The sequence below is a fragment of the Schistocerca gregaria genome, chromosome 2, assembly GCF_023897955.1.
Source record: "Schistocerca gregaria isolate iqSchGreg1 chromosome 2, iqSchGreg1.2, whole genome shotgun sequence".
NCBI classification, from domain to species: Eukaryota; Metazoa; Arthropoda; class Insecta; order Orthoptera; family Acrididae; genus Schistocerca; species Schistocerca gregaria.
Genome location: NC_064921.1, coordinates 320,122,033 through 320,147,775, shown reverse-complemented (window position 1 = coordinate 320,147,775; position 25,743 = coordinate 320,122,033). Strand labels below are relative to the sequence as shown.

The 25,743-nt window shown below is 40.8% G+C and overlaps 1 protein-coding gene across 1 annotated transcript in view; it reads right to left on the bottom strand.

Moving 5' to 3' along the window:
- The window catches only part of LOC126336958 (uncharacterized), a 119,422-nt gene that overhangs the window by 84,851 nt on the left and 8,828 nt on the right, over nt 1-25,743 (bottom strand). The gene's annotated exons all lie outside the window — the stretch shown is intronic.

Below are 25,743 nucleotides of genomic sequence, written 5' to 3'. Positions count from 1 at the left end.
CAGGCATGGATGTGTGTGATGTCCTCAGGTTAGTTAGGTTGAAGTATTTTTAAGCTCTAGGCGACTGATGACATCAGAAGTTAAGTCCCATAGAGCCATTTGAACCATTTTAAATAGGAAACACTTTCCTGGTGTGACCAAATAAACAATATTTTGCACCATAACAGGGGAAAAAACATTTCATATTCAATATAGTTGTCATGTTCTGTCAATTACTTGCGGAGAATAGAATCAATGAGTTTTATTTGTTCGAACGCTAACTAAGTATTATTAATATTTGAAGGAATTAAAAACAGATTTTAAATCGTAGGTTCAGTTAGAGGCTTAACTTTGTTGGCTGCTCGTTCAGGGTCAATAGCCTTTGAAATATTGATAAGCTCTGAACTAGAAGAAGAGATAGGATGATAGGACATGTGTTAAGACATCAGAAAATTACTTTCAGGGCACCACTGGCTGCCATATAGGGTAAAAACTATAAGGGAAGACAAGGACACAAATAACTGAAGCCGTTGTTTGTAATAGGCACTCTGAGATTGGTAAAGCATACGATATCGTGGCGGACCGCTTCAAACAATTCAGTAGATTGACGTTATGCGGATACCGTACTTCCTGAGATCCATTAAATTAGCTGGGGAAACAGTCGGCATCGAAACCACAGAAACTTCATACCCAGACTGAATGAACGTTAGAAATACGTCTTACGACCGTACATGTAGATACGGATAAGAGCGACTTGCTAGGGTTGTAATTATGTTATAATCGTCCAAAAATTGCAGCATTGGTGTAACGCCATTATCAGCCATTATATTTTCGTTATCTATCTACTACCGCATCGGTGACGACTACATATGCAAAAAGAATTCACTCGCCTCACATAAAGAATATGCTGTCTGAGCAGAATGTTATCACATCATAATAGTTTCATGTTTTTGGCCATAACCTCGTTTCATACCAGTTATCCTTCACCCTCGGATCTTAGCATCGACAAAAAGTATTAAAAAAAGCCATATCTGAGATTATCTACTGAGGCATATACAAACTAAAGTTTCTAATCGCCTGAATTGCGCCTAATACTGCCCGGCAGAAGATTCTGGTGAAGCTGATGATGGTACAATTTAAACTAAGACGCTCGTGTTACTCGTGCAGAAGAAACAGCTCTTATTCTTGGTACATACCGTGAATGCCAAGTGCGAAGCTTCCAAAACTGGACACGTCTGCACTCACAGTACCTGACTCGTGTGCGACGTCACACCTGTGAAATCTTATCGGACGTTAACGAGAGTTGCCGCTGATACGGAGCTGTGTATCTGACACGTTTAGGGGTATCGCAGCAGCAATGACATCTTCGACTCGGCGAGTTCACGCTACAGGTGAAATGAACGTGATCCAGAAGCAAATCGTGCTGCTTTTGTTTGAAGCTTCTCTAATGATTTCCGTTACTAGAAATTAATTAGGTTCCCAGATCAACGCACAATGCTCAGACACTGGACTTAGCGGAGTTTCGTAAGTGGCCTACTTCGTGGGCGATTCATAGAGCCCAAGTATCCTTCCGATGCTTCAGGTTAATGCCTGTCTTCCTTACGTTTTCATACATTAAACCATTCTGGACACATCGATGATGCAAAACATTATCTCCTCCTGCTTAATAGGAAGCTGGTCCACGTTTGGAACACAACAGACGCGATTTTACGCGGCATGGATTCGACAAGATCTTGGTAGGCTTCCAGGTGTACGTGCCACCAGATATTTACGTACAGGTCACACAGTTTCCGTAGATTAGGGTTGGTGGTTTGTGTTCACAGGTAGCGCCCCAAATATGTTCCATCCGTTTCAGATGACGCGACTGCCAGCTAAGCCTTCACCGTGAGTTCAACATCATGCTCCCCAAACCACTCTATCATGATTCTAGCTATGCGACACGGGCGGTTATTCTGCTGAAGATGCTGTAGTACACCACTTTCTCATCATTCTTTTGTCGTGTAACACAAATGTTTATTATAACCGAGCAAGTAATTTATATGGCTCAAAGACCCCTTACGACTACGAGGGACAGATTATTTTTGAAGTTTGATATAAAGAATCTGTAGATATAATGAGCAACATTACGTGTGCAGTGGACTGACTACTTCTGATTTTGAAATGCGGAGAGTAGGAATGCAGTGGGACTTTAATTAGCGGCATTGTTGTAAGCTGCCATATTGGACACAGAATGAAATTTGATTAATTGTGATAACAATTCATCTCGTACAAGAGGATGATGTTTACTGGAATAAAGCTGGGAAAATCGTTTATGCAAAATAATAATTTTACGAATGGGAAAGGTACGTTCAGTTCTTTGGTTATTTTAACTTCGTCCTTGTTTGTGGCTCGGAGCGTTATTTGTTGCGTCGCAACTCGCAGCGAACTTTGTACCCTGGGAAAAAATAGAGCATGCGCCACGGTCGTTTTGCTCTATTTTAAGAGATTAAATTCTGGACTTTGATACACAACTTGGACACTGATTCCCATGCTGCAGAGTCAATACGTTTATCATCTGTAACACGTCCACTTATATTATTTTGTTTTGCTATTGTTATTGTTAGAAAAATCTTTATTCAGTCGGTCGTCGAAATTTTGAAATAAAAGTAGCGTAATAAATAATTCGCGGGAAGCGCTGCTGCGACACAGGCAAAGATCAATTGTGGAAACTAAGCCACAAAATATTACAAATAATGTTATTAAATAACACGGCCGACTGACTACATCAAATAATAAGAAGGCATGCACATTCGCGAATGAGTGGTAAAAAAAATCGTTAATACTGTGTAGGAAATGGATCTTAGATATAGTTACGCTTGTACAAACTCAAATGTATGAGGACAAACGAACGGGATAGAGGCATGTACATTTTGAGTGCAACCATCCCCCGTGGCCTGGATAAAAAGAATTACAGTTAAATGCATCTTAGAACGTAAATGCGTGGGCTTCGAAATTAAATGAAAAGAAACACTGCAGGTTCTGAATGTCGTGGCAAATATATTGAAATTGACGGTAGCGGCCACGGAAGGAAAAACATGAACAGATTCACGTACCTCTCTTGTTCTAAATTCTTTGCATAAAATTAAAATAATAGTAATAATTTTCCAGACTTTCAGGAGATGGGATCCATGGTATCACAAAAAACGAAATCGCTCTGCTTCAAAATCACTTTCATTATTTAACCCAATTTTAACAGTAACAAATGGCACAACACGTCTTAACACTAGGACAGGATAACAGCGAAAGGTAACTTATTCTAAAACAAATAAACGAAGAGCGTAAAGCTTCTTTTATGAGCAAATGCTTTACTCGTTAATTTCTGGTAGTTGAACTAGTGTCTATATATTCATAAATTTTTTCATATACACTCCTGGAAATTGAAATAAGAACACCGTGAATTCATTGTCCCAGGAAGGGGAAACTTTATTGACACATTCCTGGGGTCAGATACATCACATGATCACACTGACAGAACCACAGGCACATAGACACAGGCAACAGAGCAAGCACAATGTCGGCACTAGTACAGTGTATATCCACTTTTCGCAGCAATGCAGGCTGCTATTCTCCCATGGAGACGATCGTAGAGATGCTGGATGTAGTCCTGTGGAACGGCTTGCCATGCCATTTCCATCTGGCGCCTCAGTTGGACCAGCGTTGGTGCTGGACGTGCAGACCGCGTGAGACGACGCTTCATCCAGTCCCAAACATGCTCAATGGGGGACAGATCCGGAGATCTTGCTGGCCAGGGTAGTTGACTTACACCTTCTAGAGCACGTTGGGTGGCACGGGATACATGCGGACGTGCATTGTCCTGTTGGAACAGCAAGTTCCCTTGCCGGTCTAGGAATGGTAGAGCGATGGGTTCGATGACGGTTTGGATGTACCGTGCACTATTCAGTGTCCCCTTGACGATCACCAGAGGTGTACGGCCAGTGTAGGAGATCGCTCCCCACACCATGATGCCGGGTGTTGGCCCTGTGTGCCTCGGTCGTATGCAGTCCTGATTGTGGCGCTCACCTGCACGGCGCCAAACACGCATACGACCATCATTGGCACCAAGGCAGAAGCGACTCTCATCGCTGAAGACGACACGTCTCCATTCGTCCCTCCATTCACGCCTGTCGCGAAACCACTGGAGGCGGGCTGCATGATGTTGGGGCGTGAGCGGAAGACGGCCTAACGGTGTGCGGGACCGTAGCCCAGCTTCATGGAGACGGTTGCGAATGGTCCTCGCCGATACCCCAGGAGCAACAGTGTCCCTAATTTGCTGGGAAGTGGCGGTGCGGTCCCCTACGGCACTGCGTAGGATCCTACGGTCTTGGCGTGCATCCGTGCGTCGCTGCGGTCCGGTCCCAGGTCGACGGGCACGTGCACCTTCCGCCGACCACTGGCGACAACATCGATGTACTGTGGAGACCTCACGCCCCACGTGTTGAGCAATTCGGCGGTACGTCCACCCGGCCTCCCGCATGCCCACTATACGCCCTCGCTCAAAGTCCGTCAACTGCACATACGGTTCACGTCCACGCTGTCGCGGCATGCTACCAGTGTTAAGGACTGCGATGGAGCTCCGTATGCCACGGCAAACTGGCTGACACTGACGGCGGCGGTGCACAAATGCTGCGCAGCTAGCGCCATTCGACGGCCAACATCGCGGTTCCTGGTGTGCCCGCTGTGCCGTGCGTGTGATCATTGCTTGTACAGCCCTCTCGCAGTGTCCGGAGCAAGTATGGTGGGTCTGACACACCGGTGTCAATGTGTTCTTTTTTCCATTTCCAGGAGTGTAATTCCTTTACACGCCCAAGACGGATTCCCCATGGCGTACGATTGTGCTTCTGATTATTTTATGAATTTTCAGAGTCGACGATCGATGAAATTCTGCAGAGCCACAGAGATTTTGTTCCAGGTACTAAGTTAAAAACGACAGTCAGACAGAGTATGATTATGAACTGTAACATCTAATCATTTTGTTTTATACATTTCAGACTTCAACTAATAATTAATTTTATACCTGGAAGTGTGGGAGATACTTGTGTAAGAAATTGGGGAAGCGACATCTCTCGCCCAAAAATTTCCAGTCAAGTAACTACATATTATTCAGCCATAATAACTTCAAATTTCAGGGTGATGGAAATTAAAATGCCATCGCCATCGGGGAAGATATCAAGCATGCAGGGACAAGATGGTCCGTAAAAATATTCACGCAGTCCACAGGCCGTAAAAAAAATCACGTAATCCACATCTGTCACGGTGTCTTCGATTACTCTCACAGATCGCACGGAAACCCAGGTGAATATCCACCATCGCATAGTACTGTACCCATTGCGCTGCATCCGTGGAGCACTGCATGTTTACAGAAGCCGTTCGACTGGATGACGGAGTACTAGACACGGCCGTAGACCTAGAATAACAAGAACCGTAATTTATCTGGCAAGACGACACGTTTTCACTGATCCACGGCCTAATCTCGAAGATCCCGTGCCCAGTGCGGCAGTAACTGACGAGGTAGTTCAGTCAGTTTGGGAGCACGGAGGGATCGCCTGCTGCAGAGCTCCATGTTCCACGTTGTGCGCTGAACCGTGTACACTGAAACCCTTGTGCCAGCACCAGCAGATCACCACCTGTCCTGTTTTACATAGCAGGCAAACCTCCATCCTTCAACACACCTTGCCACCTACTCGTTGTTTCACCGTCCTTCAATCACTTTCCATAGAAGCTAACGACAGTAGCACCCGAACAGCCGAACAGCTCCATAGCTCATCCCAAGGCACCGAGCCGTAACAATCTGCCTTGTGTCGAAGTCGCTCACATCAGTCGATTTTCCCATTTACGACTCGTATCGCCGCTATAACGATTCTCTGTTGTCTTTGCTTCCCTTCCATAGATTTTTTTTTATCGCGTCACGTGCCCGCTAGCCACCAGGTGTCATTCAGTCTAGCGGCTCGCAGTGGTCATAATGGTTTGGCTAATGAGTGTAAGGAATTCTGCTACCTAGGCAGTAAAATAACCAATGACGGACGGAGCAAGGAGAACATCAAAAGCAGACTCGCTATGGCAAAAAAGGCATTTCTGGCCAAGAGAAGTCTACTAATATCAAATACCGGCCTTAATTTGAGGAAGAAATTTCTGAGGATGTACGTCTGGAGTACAGCATTGTATGGTAGTGAAACATGGACTGTGGGAAAACCGGAACAGAAGAGAATCGAAGAATTTGAGATGTGGTGCTATAGACGAATGTTGAAAATTAGGTGGACTGATAAGGTAAGGAATGAGGAGGTTCTACGCAGAATCGGAGAGGAAAGGAAAGGAATATGTGGAAAACACTGATAAGGAGAAGATAACAGGATGATAGGACTTCCATGGTACTAAAGGGAGCAGTAGAGGGGAAAAACTGTAGAGGAAGACAGAGATTGGAATACGTCAAGCAAATAATTGAGGACGTAGGTTGCAAGTGCTACTCTGAGATGAAGAGGTTAGCACAGGAAAGGAATTCGTGGCGGGCCGCATCAAACCAGTCAGTAGACTGATGACAAAAAAAAAAAAAAAAAAAAATGAGTGTATACACCTACACGACGGCAGATAGCCGATCGCGTAATATTATAGTCAATCGGCATCGAATCTTTCCGTCTCTTTATGAGCATAACGGTCGACTGGTTTATTTTTACATGGATCTGTCAGGGTTTCCAACAGGCGCAGATGAGCTACAAGTCACTCTGCAGCTTTTATCAGCTTCCTAACGACCTCAGTTCCTTGTGAACAATTTCCTCATCTGCGAACATTTATTTATTTTAGCATTTTATCCATACTCAGCAGCTGTAGTTGTGTATAACGAAATAGTAAGCAACCAATTGCATAACAGAAATTTAATTTCTTTACCGGTTTCAAGCACTTAATATCCTTCTTCAGAAGGTTATACCTATCGCATTATTTGAGAATGTCAGCAATAAGATGGATACAACAAAATGCCGTGGTAATGTGGTTCATAAACTCTGTACACTGTACCTGAAGAAGGGCATCATCATCATCATCTTGGACAGTTTACAGCCTGTGGCCGGGTCTGTCTGGAACATAAGCCTCTCCATCGTCTTCTGTCTTGCCACCATCTCTCCGTCTTCACCTTGGTCCGGTCTTCTCCTTTCTTCTGGACGCATTCCTCCACTCTTCTCCACCATTTATCTCTCGGTCTTCCTCTTGGTCTCTTTCCTTCTAGTTTCAGCTCGTTTATCCTCCTGAGTATCCTCTTCTCCTCCTTAACATGCCCATACCATCTCAGTCTTGATATCTCTATCTCCTCCTGTAATGGATCCACCTCTCTGATCCTCTCATTTCTTAACCTTTCTATCTTTGTCACTCTAATACTGTTTCTCAGATATTTCATCTCACTAGTTTGTACTTTGCTTTTCTCTCTTTCTTTCATAACCTAGGTTTCTGATGCATATGTCAGGATCTGGACATAGTATGACCGGTATATAATCTTTTTACTGATTTGGGGTACATCCTTACTCCATATCAGGCTTCCAACACTCTTCCGAAATGCATCTGCTTTTCTCCCCCACTCGTTTATTTCTCTGTCATTTTTTCCATCTTCCTGTATCAGGCTTCCTAGTTACTTGAAACTCTCCACTCTCCTCAACCATTCTCCACCAGTTATTGTTATTTCAGTTGTTCCTTTCTCCATTGTTCTTGTTGTGATTATCATCTCACTCTTACCTATACTAAATTTCATCCCATATTCTTGTACTGTTCGTTCCCATACGTCCAACTGCTCTTGTACTTCCTCCTCCTTATTCCCCCAAATCATCAGATCATCTGCAAATACCACAGGTTTCATCTCTCAAATGTTCAAATGTGTGTGAAATCTTATGGGACTTAACTGCTAAAGTCATCAATCCCTAAGCTTACACACTACTTAACGTAATTATCCTAAGGACAAACACACACACCCATGCCCGAGGGAGGACTCGAACCTCCACTGGGACCAGCCGCACAGTCCATGACTGTAGCGCCCAAGACCGCTCGGCTAATCCCGCGTGGCTTTCGTCTTTCCTTCGCCAATGACTAATGCTACTGTACTCATTATATCATCCGTCATTACGATGAAGAGTAATGGTGACAGTTCACTTGTCTTACAGCAAAAATTAGATCCACCGTAGACATTCCTGTTCTGAAGCCATGTTGCTCTTCTCTCATCCCTCCTTGTAATTTTGCCCGAATTCGTGCTTCCAAAATTTTCTCAAAAATCTTTGCACAATGACCCATCAATGTTATCCCCCGATAGTTCTTGCACTCTTTTCTATTTCCCTTCTTAAAGATCGGAATAATTATTCCCTATTTCCAGCCTTCTGGGATCATCTTCTGTCTCCACACAATTTTCATTACTCGATATAACCATTGTGTCCCCACCTCTCCTGCTGCTCTCACCATCTTTACACTTAGCTCATTCAGACCTGATGACTTCCATGCATGCGTGTTGCCCAATGCCTCTTCCACTTCTCCCCACCTAATATTTGCGTACCTCGTCTTTTTATCCTCGGCTTGTTCCTCCTCACCCAGGTCTCCATTCGGGTTCAGAATTTCTTCAAAATACTTCTTCTGAAATCGGTAAAAAAATTAAATTTCTTTTGAGTAACTAGTTGTTTATTATTTCGTTATATCTATTTATTTATTTGATACTCAAACCTGTTACCTAAATTCTCAAACAGACCGTTTGTTGCAGATATACCAGTTAATAAGGCCAAAAGTTTGGGAGCTGACGCTTATGTTAGTAAAATGTGAACTACGTAATGATATAAATGGAATAACGACCACACTTAAACCACAGTCTAACATATACAGTCAGGACACTCATTACTGCGAAAATTGTTAGTCTGACAGTTGGCACATCACTAGCGCTCCTAGCGCCGAAAGAGCTAACAATAAGATTAATGTTTGTTTCTTATTATTTTACTGCTTAGTTAACGATATATTTATTACATTTTTTCGTTCCAAGCGTTAATAAATTGTTAAGAGACGGCCTAACGGTGTGCGGGACCGTAGCCCAGCTTCATGGAGACGGTTGCGAATGGTCCTCGCCGATACCCCAGGAGCAACAGTGTCCCTAATTTGCTGGGAAGTGGCGGTGCGGTCCCCTACGGCACTGCGTAGGATCCTACGGTCTTGGCGTGCATCCGTGCGTCGCTGCGGTCCGGTCCCAGGTCGACGGGCACGTGCACCTTCCGCCGACCACTGGCGACAATATCGATGTACTGTGGAGACCTCACGCCCCACGTGTTGAGCAATTCGGCGGTACGTCCACCCGGCCTCCCGCATGTCCACTATACGCCCTCGCTCAAAGTCCGTCAACTGCACATACGGTTCACGTCCACGCTGTCGCGGCATGCTACCAGTGTTAAAGACTGCGATGGAGCTCCGTATGCCACGGCAAACTGGCTGGCACTGACGGCGGCGGTGCACAAATGCTGCGCAGCTAGCGCCATTCGACGGCCAACATCGCGGTTCCTGGTGTGTCCGCTGTGCCGTGCGTGTGATCATTGCTTGTACAGCCCTCTCGCAGTGTCCGGAGCAAGTATGGTGGGTCTGACACACCGGTGTCAATGTGTTCTTTTTTCCATTTCCAGGAGTGTACATTGTTTGTTCTCTATTACAATCTTTCATTTGATAACTATCCCTATCAGTAGTTAGTGAGTTCAGTAGTTAGAATCTTTTATTTAGCTGGCAGTAGTGGCGCTCGCTGTATTGCAGTAGTTCGAGTAACGAAGATTTTTGGTGAGGTAAGTGATTTGTGAAAGGTATAGGTTAATGTTAGTCAGGGCCATTCTTTTGTAGGGATTATTGAAAGTCAGATTGCGTTGCGCTATAAATATTATGTTTCAGTTTAAGCACAGTCTTGTATAATTTTTCAAAGGGGACGTTTCATATGTCGACCCTTAGCCGAGGATACCTCACTGATACCTCACTGGAATCTTCTGATTTTTTTTCTTGTGGTTTGTGTAGTTAGTGTAGCCTTTGTTTATTGCTAGCGCGTAACTGTAGAGAGAATTTCCTCTGTAGTTGTAGTTTTTCATTGCTGTACAGTAAAACAGTTGTTGCATGCATGTAGATTTGCACCATGCATATTGCAGCTGCGCTTGCAATTAACTAGATATTATTTTCAGTGCTATGTTAATGTGTTCTCTTATTTTTGCTCTTCAAATTGTACTTTTCTGTGTTATCGTGTGAAATATTGTGACAATAATGGCGTGCGAAAAACGTAATACTAGGCTCCAAAGTAAACTGAGAAATGACAGTGAAGACAAAAGCAGTGTGTTAGCGCCACCGAGTAATGAATTAACTAATGTTCAAAGTAATAATTTGGTAATTGTGCATAGGGAAATGGTGCGGGCTGCAAACAATGGTGTAGGCAGCGAAACAATTAGTGAACAGGGAAGCATTATCGATCGATCGGTCGGCAACAGCTCGCCTCAGGATTCCGAAATGACAGGACACAATCTTGCAAATACTGTAGATTCAGGTTTTGGGTCCTCACCGTTTTCTCAAATAAGTCAAGACACATTTTCTGTTTTTCAAACTGCGAATATTGCCGGTTCAAATACATTGCAGAATAGCGCAGAGGAACATGTTTCAGACACCAGTGCATTGTTATTACAATTAATGCAACAAATGGGACAAAAGCTTCAAAAGTTAGACACAATGGAACAAAATCTTCAAAAGTTAGACACAATGGAACAAAATCAGAGACAAACACAGCAAAATCTTCAAAAGTTAGACACCACACTTGAACCAACACGTGAAGATTTAACTAATGAGTTACATAACATTGAGTCGAAATGTCAAAAAATCTGTAATGATGTAAAAACACAAATTTGTGAGCATTTTCAACCTATTTTTTCGCGGCATGAAAATGCATTACAGAATCACGAAGCAGCCATAAAAGAACTGCAAACTATTGTTCATGAAAATCATGAGACCTTGCAAGCTAAAATTGACTCAGTTGCAACTACCGATTCGGTTACACAACTTGCAAAAACACAGGAAAACTTAAAGGACACAGTAGATACAATTTCAACACAAATGGACACTCTGAAACTTGGTTCAGAAAAACACACTGAGGAAATAATTTCACTATCGGATAAAGTAGACGAACTTTCAGATCAGTTCACTAACTTATCTACAAAGGTAGATGATGATCTGAACGACACAAAACCTGTAGCCTTCACTGACACCGAAGAGTATGAACAAATTAGAAAATTCAAACAGAATCAAAATCAAATCAACACACAGTACAAAAGAGAAATGCGGGAAGTACAAGATCAGTTGACTCAAGTAATACAAGAATTACATATTTCAGAGGACACTTGCGCTCCAATACGGGAAGAGGGACATAGAAATACAGAACAACCACAAAATAATAACACAGGACACTTCGGAAATTATGAAAGAAATTGGCAAGGCGCATTGAATTTTGAGATGGAACCGCCGAAACGATGTAACAATGACCAACATGCGACTCGCCGACATGATGATTTTGACTATAAGCTGTTCATTACTACACGTAAATTCAAAACATTTAAGAATTCTGGCAACGACATTCATCCACAAGCGTGGCTCCATCAATTCTCTCATTGTTTTCCTCCCAACTGGTCATTGCAGCACAGGTTAGAATTTACGTGTGGCTACTTGGAGGATGAACCAGCTGTAAGAATGCGATCGGTCATTCACGATTGTCACAGTGAAGGAGAATTTTATCATGCCTTCCTCTCAGCATATTGGTCTCAAGCTACACAAGACCGAGTAAAACATAGAATCATTATGATGAAACATTTCGAACAATCTGAATTTTCCAATCTTGTGAAATATTTTGAAGACATGTTACATAAGGATCAGTATCTTTCAAAGCCATACAGCCCCACAGAACTCATCCGTATTTGCTTAATGAAATTGCCTGAACATTTACGACATATTATTTTCGCAGGACGTTGCAAAGACGACATTGAAGCTTTTCAGGGACTCTTACAAGAATTAGAAATTGACACAGACAGTAGCAGGATGCGAAAACAGGAAAACAATCACTACACGTCACATCCGTCGCAATTCCGCGATGAAAGAAACAATAACTGGACACGACAAGGCTATTCTCACAACACAAATCGTGACTAAAACAGACACCACCCATATGACAACCACTGGCAGAGTAATAGTTACAGAGAAAGATCGCATTTCCGTAGTAATGAATATTACACAGACAATCATAGAAACAGACAATATGGCAACCAGAAATATTATTATCACGGGAGACAGAATAATTTCAGACGCAAGGGTCCACCGCGCAGTGATAACTCAGGGAGATTTTATCCACTACTTAACTGACAAGAAAGAAACTACAGGAACTACCGACATGACGACAGACGATATAATCATAACGACAGACCGGAATTTCGTCAGAACTGGCGGGATTCAAACAGGGCTGGGCCCTCTCGACAAGGTGAATTTGTAGAAGTTAGGTCTCCTTATCCCAATAAAGACGTGCAAAAACAAAGACACAGACAATGACTCGCACCACAGCCAGCCTCGTGCGCCCGCTGGCTCCGAGAAAAATAACATAGACGCTAACCTTGAGCAAATTTTAGCTTTCCTTACCGACGTATACAACATGATAATTGCTTCGAAGTTGAAACTCTGCACACTAGAAAGGGTAAAAGATTGCACTACATTAAGGGGGAAAACCGCTTATTGAAAGATAATCTGCTTTTTAACTTTATCTTTGCCATATAACTTTTCACTTTACATTACTAGCGTGCTTTGTCAGACTTAGAATTTGTTAACATGCAACAAAGTTTGAAGTTAAATGTCCAGTCAAGAACCAAGAGAACTTATTTAAACAGAAATTGCGAATGGATTATTATTGTGAACAGACGACACAGTGTTACAGTGTGTGTACATTCTTGCTTGTTAGTTGCACGATTGCGTAACGACTATAAGGCTGACATACTTCAAACATGTACCGGTACTGCTAATGAGATTTTAATGCAACATTTTGGTTTAGTTGAAAAGACATTCTTTATTTGATGTACTTTCTGTGAGATTAAAGATGACATAGCATTTAGTTTCTTTGATAGCTACACGATTATATCACGACGCTACTAATGAGTGACACAATTTATATTATTGCTTTTGCACTGTATCTGTTTTATATCTGCACAGTTTTTCTGTATTATTCTGGAAAGTAAAACATGTTTTAGTAGTAACTTTGTGGTATAGCTACAATGAGACAGCCTTTTCTGTAGCACAGCAATACGTTACAGTACAGAACTTACTTCATCACGGCAATAAGCCTAGTAACTACGATATCTATACGCAAAGCATTTCACTTTTGTTTATCATGAGGTAAGTACATTGACTTCTGCAGAACTTAGCTTTCGGAGGACGATAACTACGACACTTCCACAGAGATTATCTTACAACACGACGCACAGTTTAGTGCTACAGTACACGTAGTTGAGTGATTAATTTTGTACTTAAAACATTTATTTTTAAAGGTATTTGAAGTAGAATCATACAAAGGTTTTCCGTGATACATTTCATTCCATTGCTGTAATCTGTAACACCTGAGGTTATAATTACATTAATCCTCAGGGGGGTACACTCTTACTTTGTGTACCATGTGTTTGGCAAGCACAAGGAGCCCTAGCTAATATGGTATTTGCTTATACAACTTTACACATCGGTACCATATTTCTATAACACATAAATTACACAGCTATTTGATATATTTAACTGAGGGAAACAAACATTTATTATACTACATCAGTGACAGATGTTTACGTATTTACACGGTTGGATAACTTCACACTTATGAAATTGTATTTTGTCTGTACTTTGTGAACTGTTCATATTTTTTCAGAACCATTGTGATACTATGAGAGCTTTGAATAATATATTTAGTATGGGATCATGATTTTAAAGTACGTCTGAGGTAGATGACACTTTTGACATGAGCAGAGAATTTTTTTAGGTTTTGAAATTATTGAAGGAAGCTACGACGATTTTGAGATTTCAGATGGTTCAAATGGCTCTGAGCACTATGGGACTCAACTGCTGTGGTCATTAGTCCCCTAGAACTTAGAACTACTTAAACCTAACTAACCTAAGGACATCACACACATCCATGCCCAAGGCGGGAGTCGAACCTGCGACCGTAGCAGTCGCACGGTTCCGGACTTCGCGCCTAGGACTGCGAGACCACCGTGGCCGGCTTATGAGATTTGGCTGAGGTTTTATGATGTTATGATGACGATATGTATTACGCTGTTGCGGTATGTTTATGATCAATAGGCTGGTGCTATATGAGTTATTTGATTATGCTATGCCTCTGTTATGATGAAATATTGAAGACGTGTCAACGAATAAGGTAAGGAATAATAAGTAGTGGTTAGGGACTCTGGTTTGTGAAAAAGGTTGTTGGAAACCAAGAATCGTACTTTAAGAGTTATGAAATGTATGTAAATGCGTGAATGTATTACAATGCCGACGAAAATTTTTTGGACACTGTTATATTTATAGGATTTTATTTTCCAGACATTTGTAACGCAAATTCTCAACCTGTGAACATATTTTTATATGAGACTGCCACTGTAGCGGAAACTGGTGTCGTAAATATTTCGTTAAGGAAGTTAAGTGACCACGTGCACGTAATGCGTTGTGCGCACCCAGCTGCGCGACAGCCACCTGGAAACAAGCCATTAGTGTGTGCCTTTCAGAGGCACAAGAAAAAAATAGGAGGCCATTATCCTCGCTATTGACATTCCTTTGTAGAAAGCATCGCAAAAACGACACACTCATTACTTGGAAAAGATACTTATTTACATCTGCACATCTGATAATGACAAGCGTCTTTCTACGAGAGTTGAGAGAATTTGTACTAACTTATGAAATGTCACATGACTATTGAATGATATTTTTATGCTTTGCCTTCATAGTTGCTTATTTCATTTGATATCTGGTTTCCAGCTGTGTTACAGCATTGGTTTTATAAAATAAAATTAATTGCATTTGCTAATTGAACGCTTTCTGTCAACAGATCTATTAAATAATCATTTTATGATCCACATTCTTCAAAAAAAGGAGCACTTGGAAAGGAAAGAACAATAAGAAGGGACTAGTAACAGTAACTGCATACATAATTTTCTTTTCAAGTACCTGGTAATTTATTTCATAGAATTAGTTTTGTGGTGCACCACTTTAATGACATAGACATTAAGATGTGAATATACATTTCCCTTATCTGCATTGTTGTCTTTAGTGTAATATTTTTTCTGCTTGAGCTTTGTCATGTTTAGATATAAGTTATTGTATTTGCTGCTGCTCTTTGCCAGACATAGTGCTACTAAATTTCACTTTGTATTATTACTCTGTTAAGCTACTTTTACTACTGGTTTATTTTTCTTGTTGCTGCACATTGGCTCATATTAGTTGTAATGTTGCATTGCTTGGGAATTTAGATTTACTGTAGCTTGCTTTGCCAATTTCATTTTTTTGTCATTGCTGTTTAGATTAATTGTTTTGTGCTGCTGCATTGCCTCGTCCCTTAATTTAGCATCTGAGCTCGGTAGATTTAAGTTAGCTTAAGATGCGGTAGGCTACAAAAGAGAACGAGTTGTGATGTACTTGAAGAAATGCATTGAGAAGCTATAAGAAAATGATTTGGCCAAAAAAGGAGTGTACAGTGGAGGAAAACTATTTCTGAAAGAGGATGTGGACAAAATACAGAAAGCGTGCTTGGGTAGGATATTTTTGGTGGAAACAAATGTTGCGATAAGACGAAAGATCTACAGAATGACGTTTTGGGTTGGACTGCAGTATCAAATGTCACACTGAAAACAAACCCTGTCCTGTATTTTGTGTTATTACTCTATGTGAATCTGTGTTTGTACTGTCTTTATGTGTTTAGGTAATAAGATTTCCGTTGTACAATTTTTCTGATAATATTTTATTTTCTTTGTAAAGATGTTTAGACATTATTTATTCTGTTCTGTTTTAATGCTCATGTGTGAAGTTGATGTTTCAATAATTTAATTATGTCATAATTCCTGTAACACTGATGTATATGTTTATTTCTATTCTTTTGTAAAGCCCGTTATACTACAAATGTTATCTGTATTGTTATGTTCTTTAATGATGTATTTTGGCCCTTTGTAATTGTTTTCTTATGTTGCAAATTTATAATTGTATAGACACCAGTTCTTCAAATTAAGTATCATTTCACTGCACACGTTTCTGTTAGTCATAGTATATGGACAGTATGTGAGAAGTAGGGACTGTTAGTCATAGTTTATGGACAATATGTGAGAAGTATGGACTGTTAGTGTTTGCACATGTGTTGATAATTCAGCAAGGGACTGGTTAACAGCATTTCTGGTTCTAAGGACAATTCCAAAAACTTAGTGCATGCACATGTGGTGGTTGATGGACTTGCTATATTCTCCGCAAGACTCTTCGATGGTGATTGTGCACCTGCACAGTCGAAACAGATGGCTGCTGGCTATCTCTACAAGGACTGAAGTGGGTCTACACCTTTGATGACTCACCAATACCATTTTTTCTACAAGGACTGCAGTGGGTCTGCACCTCTGGTGGCCCAACAATACCGTAATCTCTACCAGGACTACAATGGGTCTACTCTGTGTTGACCTACCTACCAATATTCTTCAAAACTTCGACTGACTCTGCTGTGGGTTTGCTCTGTTGTGGCCCATTACCTGTCTGCATGTCAAGAGTCAGCACTGTCTTTCCGTTGGAAAGACAACACTACTTCTTCAAGACTGCATGGAAATCCAATACTTCCGTGTGCATTCTCTTTTACTACTCAGACTTTGAGAAAAACACTGCAATTTTACTTTGATGAATGATCAGGACTGTCTTTATGGACTGTGAGAAAATTTTAGCCTTTGACCAACATTGTATCGATAAGTGTGTGCATTTCATTTCATTGTTATTGTAATTATGAAAAAAAATTTCAAATTTGTATTGGCCACTGCCCAAAACAATTTGTAAATTTTTTGTGGGGAGCGTGGGGGCTATGTAAGTAGGCTGTTTAGGTTTTTTTATTGGTAACGCCGCCGCCACGTAGCGCTCTGTATGAAAATCACTGGCTGTGCCATGTGCAGTCTGTGGCTGGTTTGCATTGTTGTCTGCCATTATAGTGTTGGGCAGCGGCAGCTGGATGCTAACAGCACGTAGCGTTGCGCAGTTGGAGGCGAGCCGACAGCAGTGATGGATGTGGGGAGAGAGATGGCGGAGTTTTGAAATTTGTAAGACTGGATGTCATGAACTGCTATATATACAGGGTGTTTCAAAAATGACCGGTATATTTAAAACGGCAATAAAAACTAAACGAGCAGCGATAGAAATACACCGTTTGTTGCAATATGCTTGGGACAACAGTACATCTTCAGGCAGACAAACTTTCGAAATTACAGTAGTTACAATTGTCAACAACAGATAGCGCTGCGGTCTGGGAAACTCTATAGTACGATATTTTCCACATATCCACCATGCGTAGCAATAATATGGCGTAGTCTCTGAATGAAATTACCCGAAACCTTTGACAACGTGTCTGGCGGAATGGCTTCACATGCAGATGAGATGTACTGCTTAAGCTGTTCAATTGTTTCTGGATTCTGGCGGTACACCTGGTCTTTGAAGCGTCCCCACAGAAAGAAGTCACAGGGGTTCATGTCTGGCGAATAGGGAGGCCAATCCACGCCGCCTCCTGTATGTTTCGGATAGCCCAAAGCAATCACACGATCATCGAAATATTCATTCAGGAAATTAAAGACGTCGGCCGTGTGATGTGGCCGGGCACCATCTTGCATAAACCACGAGGTGTTCGCAGTGTCGTCTAAGGCAGTTTGTACCGCCACAAATTCACGAAGAATGTCCAGAAAGCGTGATGCAGTAATCGTTTCGGATCTGAAAAATTGGCCAATGATTCCTTTGGAAGAAATGGCGGCCCAGACCAGTACTTTTTGAGGATGCAGGGACGATGGGACTGCAACATGGGGCTTTTCGGTTCCCCATATGCGCCGTCCAGGTAAAAATAAGCTTCGTCAGTAAACCAAATGCTGCCCACATGCATATCGCCGTCATCCATCCTGTGCACTATATCGTTAGCGAATGTCTCTCGTGCAGCAATGGTAGCGGTGCTGAGAGGTTGCCGCATTTGAATTTTGTATGGATAGAGGTGTAAACTCTGGCGCATGAGACGATACGTGGACGTTGGCGTCATTTGGACTGCAGCTGCAACACGGCGAACGGGAACCCGATGCCGCTGTTGGATCACCTGCTACACTAGCTACGCGTTGCCCTCTGTGGTTGCCGTACGCGGTCGCCCTACCTTTCCAGCACGTTCATCCGTCACGTTCCCAGTCCGTTGAAATTTTTCAAACAGATCCTTCATTGTATCGCTTTTCGGTCCTTTGGTTACATTAAACCTCCGTTGAAAACTTCGTCTTGTTGCAACAACACTGTGTTCTAGGCGGTGGAATTCCAACACCAGAAAAATCCTCTGTTCTAAGGAATAAACCATGTTGTCCACAGCACACTTGCACGTTGTGAACAGCACACGCTTACAGCAGAAAGACGGCGTACAGAATGGCGCACGCACAGACTGCGTTGTCTTCTATATCTTTCACATCACTTGCAGCGCCATCTGTTGTTGAAAATTGTAACAACTGTAATTTCGAAAGTTTGTCCGCCTGAAAATGTACTGTTGTCCCAAGCATATTGCAACAAACGGTGTATTTCTATCGCTGATCGTTTAGTTTTTATTGCCGTTTCAAATATACCGGTCATTTTTGAAACACCCTGTATTATGACTATTAAGGTAAATACATTGTTTGTTCTCTATTAAATTCTTTCATTTGCTAACTATCCCTATCAGTAGTTAGTGACTTCCGTAGTTTGAATCTTTTATTTAGCTGGCAGTAATGGCGCCCGCTGTATTGCAGTAGATTGAGTAACGAAGATTTTTGTGAGGTAAGTGATTTGTGAAAGGTATAGTTTAATGTTAGCCAGGGCCATTCTTTTGTAGGGATTATTGAAAGTCAGATTCCGGTGCACCAAAAATATTGTGTGTCAGTTTAAGCACAGTCGTGTACAATTTTTCTAAGGGACGTTACAGTCGTAAACATTGTAGGAGTAAGTGACCGGAGCTGCAGGACCCCTCCTCCCAGACGGTAAATGGTGATCGGTCGGCCTATCCACCCATCGGCAGTGGATGCATAACGCTAATAAATAATTATTTCTTAAGGTATGACTACGAAATTGATGTTCTAGATGACGTATTTGCAGATAAGGCAAACTATGTAGAAGGTACAAACGATGAAGTACAGGCTGTGGTTAATGACAAAATAGGAACAATAGATGTACCGTTGATACTAGACACAGGGGTGACTACGAATCTTGTTTCGTACTGCTTGTTCAACGAAATAAAAAGAAAACTGAAACTACATACCTTACCTGTGCAGAAGTGCCATAGTTTAAGAGCTATAGGAAATAAGTCAAAATGCATCAATTTACAACCCTACAATCCAATAACCTTTACTGGAACCAGAATTATTTGTACATTTCTTGTGGCAGAAAAACTGATAGTTAACTGTCTCCTAGAAATGGATTTTTCAGGGAATATTGTTGCAAATTAACCATGATAATTAAAATCAAAATGTAGATATAATAAGTTCCGCTACTCGCACACTGACAGAATGTGAAAGTGCTTATTCCGTAACCGAGTTTGAAGCGCTCGCAGCCGTAGGGGAATTCTGTACATTCCAATATTTCTTATGGAGAAATCACACCAAAGTATATTGTGATCATCAAGCACTTTTATTCTTGTTGACATGTAATTTGCAGCTCAAAAGATTACACAGATGGTGTCTTTTTTCTTCAGGAGTTCGAGTTTGAGGTAATTTATATCACAGGTGAACGGAATATTTTGACAGATGCCCTATCTAGACTTCTACAAGAATTAAATGAATATTCAGAAGTAACAGAACAAGCGTCCGATTTTAGGATTCTACTCATGTACGATGGTACATAAAGGTCCTATTTTGTGAAAATGTGAAAAAAATTTGAGCTTCTTCAAGAAGAAGATACTCGATGGGACAAGGTAAGGCAACAACTAATAAGTATTGACGATGCAGACTTGTGGACACGTTATAAATTACGTTATAGGGTTTCGTTTTATCGTCGAACTCCTCTATCTGGTAACTGATGTGTACGTTTACGCGAAGGCATATGTAGACAATTTTATCAGGTGTACTCGTAACTTGTGGGGTCACTACGGTGTAGCCCGGTGTGCTCATAAAATGTCATTCTGCTATTACCCTAACATTAGACGTACAGTACAACAGGCTATCAAGAAATGTGTAATCCGCCAAAAGACCAAACACTTTAACAGATCACGATTCATTGTATTACATTATATTATACCATTACAGTCTCTTGACCTCTTATCAATCGATGCCGCAGTACCTTTTCAGAAAGCAAAAGGAGGATTGAAATATGTATTAGCCTTGTATCATGTGTTTTATAAATATCTGCAGATGTATGCCACTAACACTCTAACGGCAGGGCTTATAGTTAAGCGAATCCTCACACAATATTTTGTGTGAGTGGATAGACCAAAAGCTAATCTTACTGATAATGCAACTAACTTCACAAGTGCGAAGTTGAAAGAATTTGTCAAGTCACATAACATAAAACATTTCCAATTCAAAAACTCTAATTCACTATCCAGCCAACAACTAGTACAAAAAAAAGAATAGAATACAGAGGAAATCCATAGGATGTACCCGTGTGCTCATTCAAGGCTCAGAGTGCAGCCAGAGTTTTGCATGCAATCTACAGAAACCTACTCGCCGCACCAGCCGAGCATCAGCAATTCCTGGTGGGTGTGTCTGGTTCAGTCACCAGCTCTTCTGCTTCACGCATTTGACTCTAGGCCACGGAAAAAAAAAAAAAAAAAAAAAAAAAAAAAAAAAAAAAAAAAAGGGTTCGATTCCCGGCTGGGACGGGGATTTTCTGTGCTCGGGACTGGTGTGTCTTTGTGTGTATGTGTTGCCCTCACCATCAGTTTATTATCATCGACGTGCAATTCGGTTAAGTGACGTCAATAAGAAGACGTAGCAGGCACCCGAACTGCCGTGAGTAGACACCCGGCAAACGTTGTCAAACGCGCATTTAATTTTTTTCTTTCTTTCTTTTTTTTTTATATGGCTTGCTCTGTTGCAACGTTTGTGTTCCAAACAATACAGGTCTCAGTTGCTACAAGCTCTTCACGATGGTGATTTTATTTTGGCCTGAAGATGGAAGATAATTTTCTTCTACGTTCAGTGTTTGTTGACTAGTCTACGTTCCATTTAACTGAAAAAGTCAACCACCTCACATTAAGGATATGGGAAACACATCAACCACAAACTGTGTTTTTTGTACAGTTTGTGAATTATATTTGGGTTCAAATTATTTTGTTGGGCTATATAATGGAAAAAATGAGACAAATCATTCACACAGACATATAATTAATAAGGGAAAATAAAACCAAACAAAAAGCAAATCACGTACCTAGGACATACTTGGGACAAATATCGAAAAAATAAACCAAATCTTAAACAAAACAAACACAAAACTAGCTTTCCGAACAAACAACAATCTAAAAACGAAAATTCGATCAGAAAAAATCAAAATCCCGACTTTTGACAAACCAGGCATATACAAAATTTCGTGCAACGACTGCGCAAAGTTCTTTATCGGACAAACAGGAAGAAATTTTAACAATATATTCCAAGAACGCACAAGAAATTGCGACACCAATCAATCAAGCTGTTACCGACACCACAAAAACCAAATCCATAAAACATCGATGTCCTTAATGAACAAACTGATCTCAAACATAAAAATTAGATACAAAATATTACTGACTTTTGGAAAACGAGAACGGATAAAAATTACAGTAAACTGAAAATCAAAGACAGCTTTAGATACAAACGATAAACAAAATTATAATAGGAATTACCTCCATGGTAGCAACGAAACCCAGCTCACATCACTGACAAGCAAAGATTGCGCTGTGAACATTAAGCATCTATGAGAATAAACTGTCATTCCAGCTGTCAAAAGTATTTCGCGAAAATAATCTATACAAACATAATTTATGAGATTATTGCGATCTAGCAACATATGGTCGACAGTTTACTCACTGTTGCAATATGGGCATCTATTCAAACTAGATGTAAGTATGCAAAATGACCTTTCTGTGCATCTTTCACAACCGTGAGTAGACTCACCAAATGTAGCATTTACAGATTTACTTGAGAATGGCGCAGTAACCGAAATAAGCTTTTAGTAAAAAGGAAGGGTTACTAATTATCACATCTGCAACTTACCTGGAGTTATTCATTACAAAATGCCTTATTTTGACGTATTGTATGCTGCGGGTCCGATTAGAAAGAAGATAAAACATTTAAGTTCGGCTACATTTTCCATAAAAACTATTGACAGTTGTGGAGATAACAGAAGTCAGTAAGTTAACATTTTTTCACATATTCATTCAATGATGCCTTATGGGATAATATTCTGGTGTAACACCCTCGCTTGGACAAAAAGTATTCATTGCACTAAAGAAGGTGCTAAAAATCATGTACAGGGCTCAAAGACTTAATCATTCAGGCATGTCTTTAAGCAACTGGGGCTACTAAACGCAGCCTCACAGACCATTTATTAACTTACGAAATTTATTATCAACAATCCATATGAATTTGAGAGTAGCAGAGAGATTCAGAAGTTCAACACTAGAAAGAAAAACTATCTGCATTGTTGTTGTTGTGGTCTTCAGTCCTGAGACTGGTTTGATGCATCTCTCCATGCTACTCTATCCTGTGCAAGCTTCTTCATCTCCCAGTACCTACTGCAGCCTGCATCCTTCTGAATCTGCTTAGTGTATTCATCTCTTGGTCTCCCTCTACGATCTGCATTATCCTTTAATTATTAACTTTGGAACAGAAAGGATTGAAATATGCAACTATAAGCCTCTTTGACAGTCTGTGAATGGAAAGAAAGTATGTGACATACAATAGAAGGGTCTTGAGATGTAGGTTTAAGATTTTATTCGTTAACATTTCATTCTGTACTACAGAGGAATTCTTGAGCAGGGCTAAGTATTCATTTATACAGCAGAAAACATGAACGTGGTTATGTGGCTATATAATTCTTCCCTTTAATTTTTCACTTTTTTTTTGTATATAAGGGTTATAATGAGAAAAATTGAAGTGAGCTATAGGGAAAGATGAGCAGTATACGATATGTACAAGACCCAAGAGAAAACAATAAGACTGGAAGACCAAAAGGAAGTGCTCACATTAAAAAGGGTGTAAGAAAAGGATGCAGTCTTTGTCCACTACTGTTCAATCAGTACGTCTGAGAAGCAATGATGGAAATTAAACTAAGGTTTAAGAGTGAAATTAAAATTCAGAGTGAAGGATACCAATGATAAGATTCTCCGATGATATTGTTAACCTCAGTGAAAGTGAAGAACTGCAGGATCTGTTGAATGGAATGAAGTCTAGTGAGTATAAAATACAGACTGACAATAAACAGAAGAGAAACGAAAGAAATGAGATGCAGCAGAAATGAGAATAGCGAGAAACTTAGCATTAAGATGGTTGATCACGAAATATGAGTAGACTAAATTAAGAATTCTGCTACCTAGGTAGCAAAATAGCCCATGACAGACGGAGCAAGGACGTAAAAGCCGACTAACACTGAAAAAAGGGCGTTTCTGGCCAAGAGAAATCTACTGGTATCAAGCATAGGCCTTAATTTGAAGAAGAAATTACTGAGAATGTACGTGTGAAGTACAGTCTTTTGTGGAATAGAATGTGGGAAAATGGGACTTGAGAGAAGTGAAGCATTCGATATATGGTGCTACAGAAGATTGTTGAAAATTATATGGGCTGGTAAATAAGGAATGAGGTGGTTCTCTAGAAAATTGGCAAGGAAATGAATATATGGGAAACATTGACAAGAGGAACAGACAAGATGACAGGACATCCGTTAAGACATCACGGAATAACTTCCATGGTACTAGAGAGAGCTGTAGAGTGTAAAAACTGTAGAGGAAGACGGAGATTGGAATACATCCAGCAAATAATTGAGGACGTAAATTGCAAGTACTACTCTGAGATGAAGAGGTTGGCACAGGAGAGGAATTTGTGGTTGAGCGCATTAAATCAGTCAGAAATCTGATGACTCAAAATGTGTTTGTTCTGTTGACACGTTCCACATCATAAAGTTTATCGTAAATTTAATCTAAGGAATGAGTAACTAACTAAATAACTAACTAAATGGGGAAAAGACTAAAAAAGGATTCTACTTTATGGCGTTTCGCACTTGATTTAGGAATAATGAAGTATGGGTGTATCTGAAAACACCGGGAGTTTTAGCTGCATTCTACGATTGCATAACAGTGTCCGATACCAGATCTTAACCACTAAAACATCTGCAGTGGTACATGTGAACTGACCATAGTTTATTGATTATGAAAAATTAAGGTGATTGGACGTGGATAAGTTTAAAACCCCTAAGGTTACTGAGAAACTCAAAGTGGGCATTAGGCAACAACTGCAACAGGGGAAAGGGATACACACTAGGAGACGAATGATGAAATAGTAAATGCAGCAGGGAATCAAAATGGGGAAAAGATAGAGTAGAAACCCTTGGATAACACACGACTAATGATATTTAATTGAGAAAAAGGGAAAATATAAACATGTAGCAAATGAAGTTAGTAAAAACGAATACAGACTCCTGAAAATGGTATTGACAGAATGTGCAAAATGGCAAATCAAAGAGAGCCAAAGGAAAAACGCAAGGCTGTGGAATCATGCGTGGAAAAAATCGATGGTCCATATAGGAAAATCAAATTTAAAAAAAAAACTTTGGAGAAAATATAAGCAGCTGTACGAGTATGAACATCAAGAGATCATATGGCAGACCAGGAGTAATTAAAGAAGGGAAGGCTGGAAGGCGGAAGAAGTACATAGAAAGAGGGAGGAGGGACGAACGAAATTGAATAGTGAGTGCAATGTTAGTTCCCAGTGAAACGTCTGAACACGAGAGGCAATACTGGTCCTACGACATATCTTAGAAGATAGAGTAGAAGGAGGCAAACCTACATTTAAATAGCTGGAGTCACGAACGGTGTTCAGTCGCGATTAGGCTGGTTCCGTGCAACCGCGTCACGCATTCTAGACAGTCAGTGAGTTTTCAGCGCTCTGTTGTCGATGCCGCAGCCATTGCGAGCATAAAACGTGATCGTAGCAAATTATTTAGTGAACTTTTATTGTATCTGTTGCTTGTTGTCATCGTTGATGTTGGTGTTGCCTCGGTCTGCACGAACCGCCATCATTTGTGAATCGGACTCTAGTATCTGTAGTTGCAGAGAAAGCTTTCTAGAGTCTCAACTGGAATACACTCTGAGAAATTTTGAAAGCAGTAGGGATAAAACAACGCACACAAGGTTATCTACATCTAGAAAAAAAAAAATGGCTCTGAGCACTATGGGACTCAACTGCTGTGGTCATCAGTCCCCTAGAACTTAGAACTACTTAAACCTAACTAACCTAAGGACATCACACACATCCACGCCCGAGGCAGGATTCGAACCTGCGACCG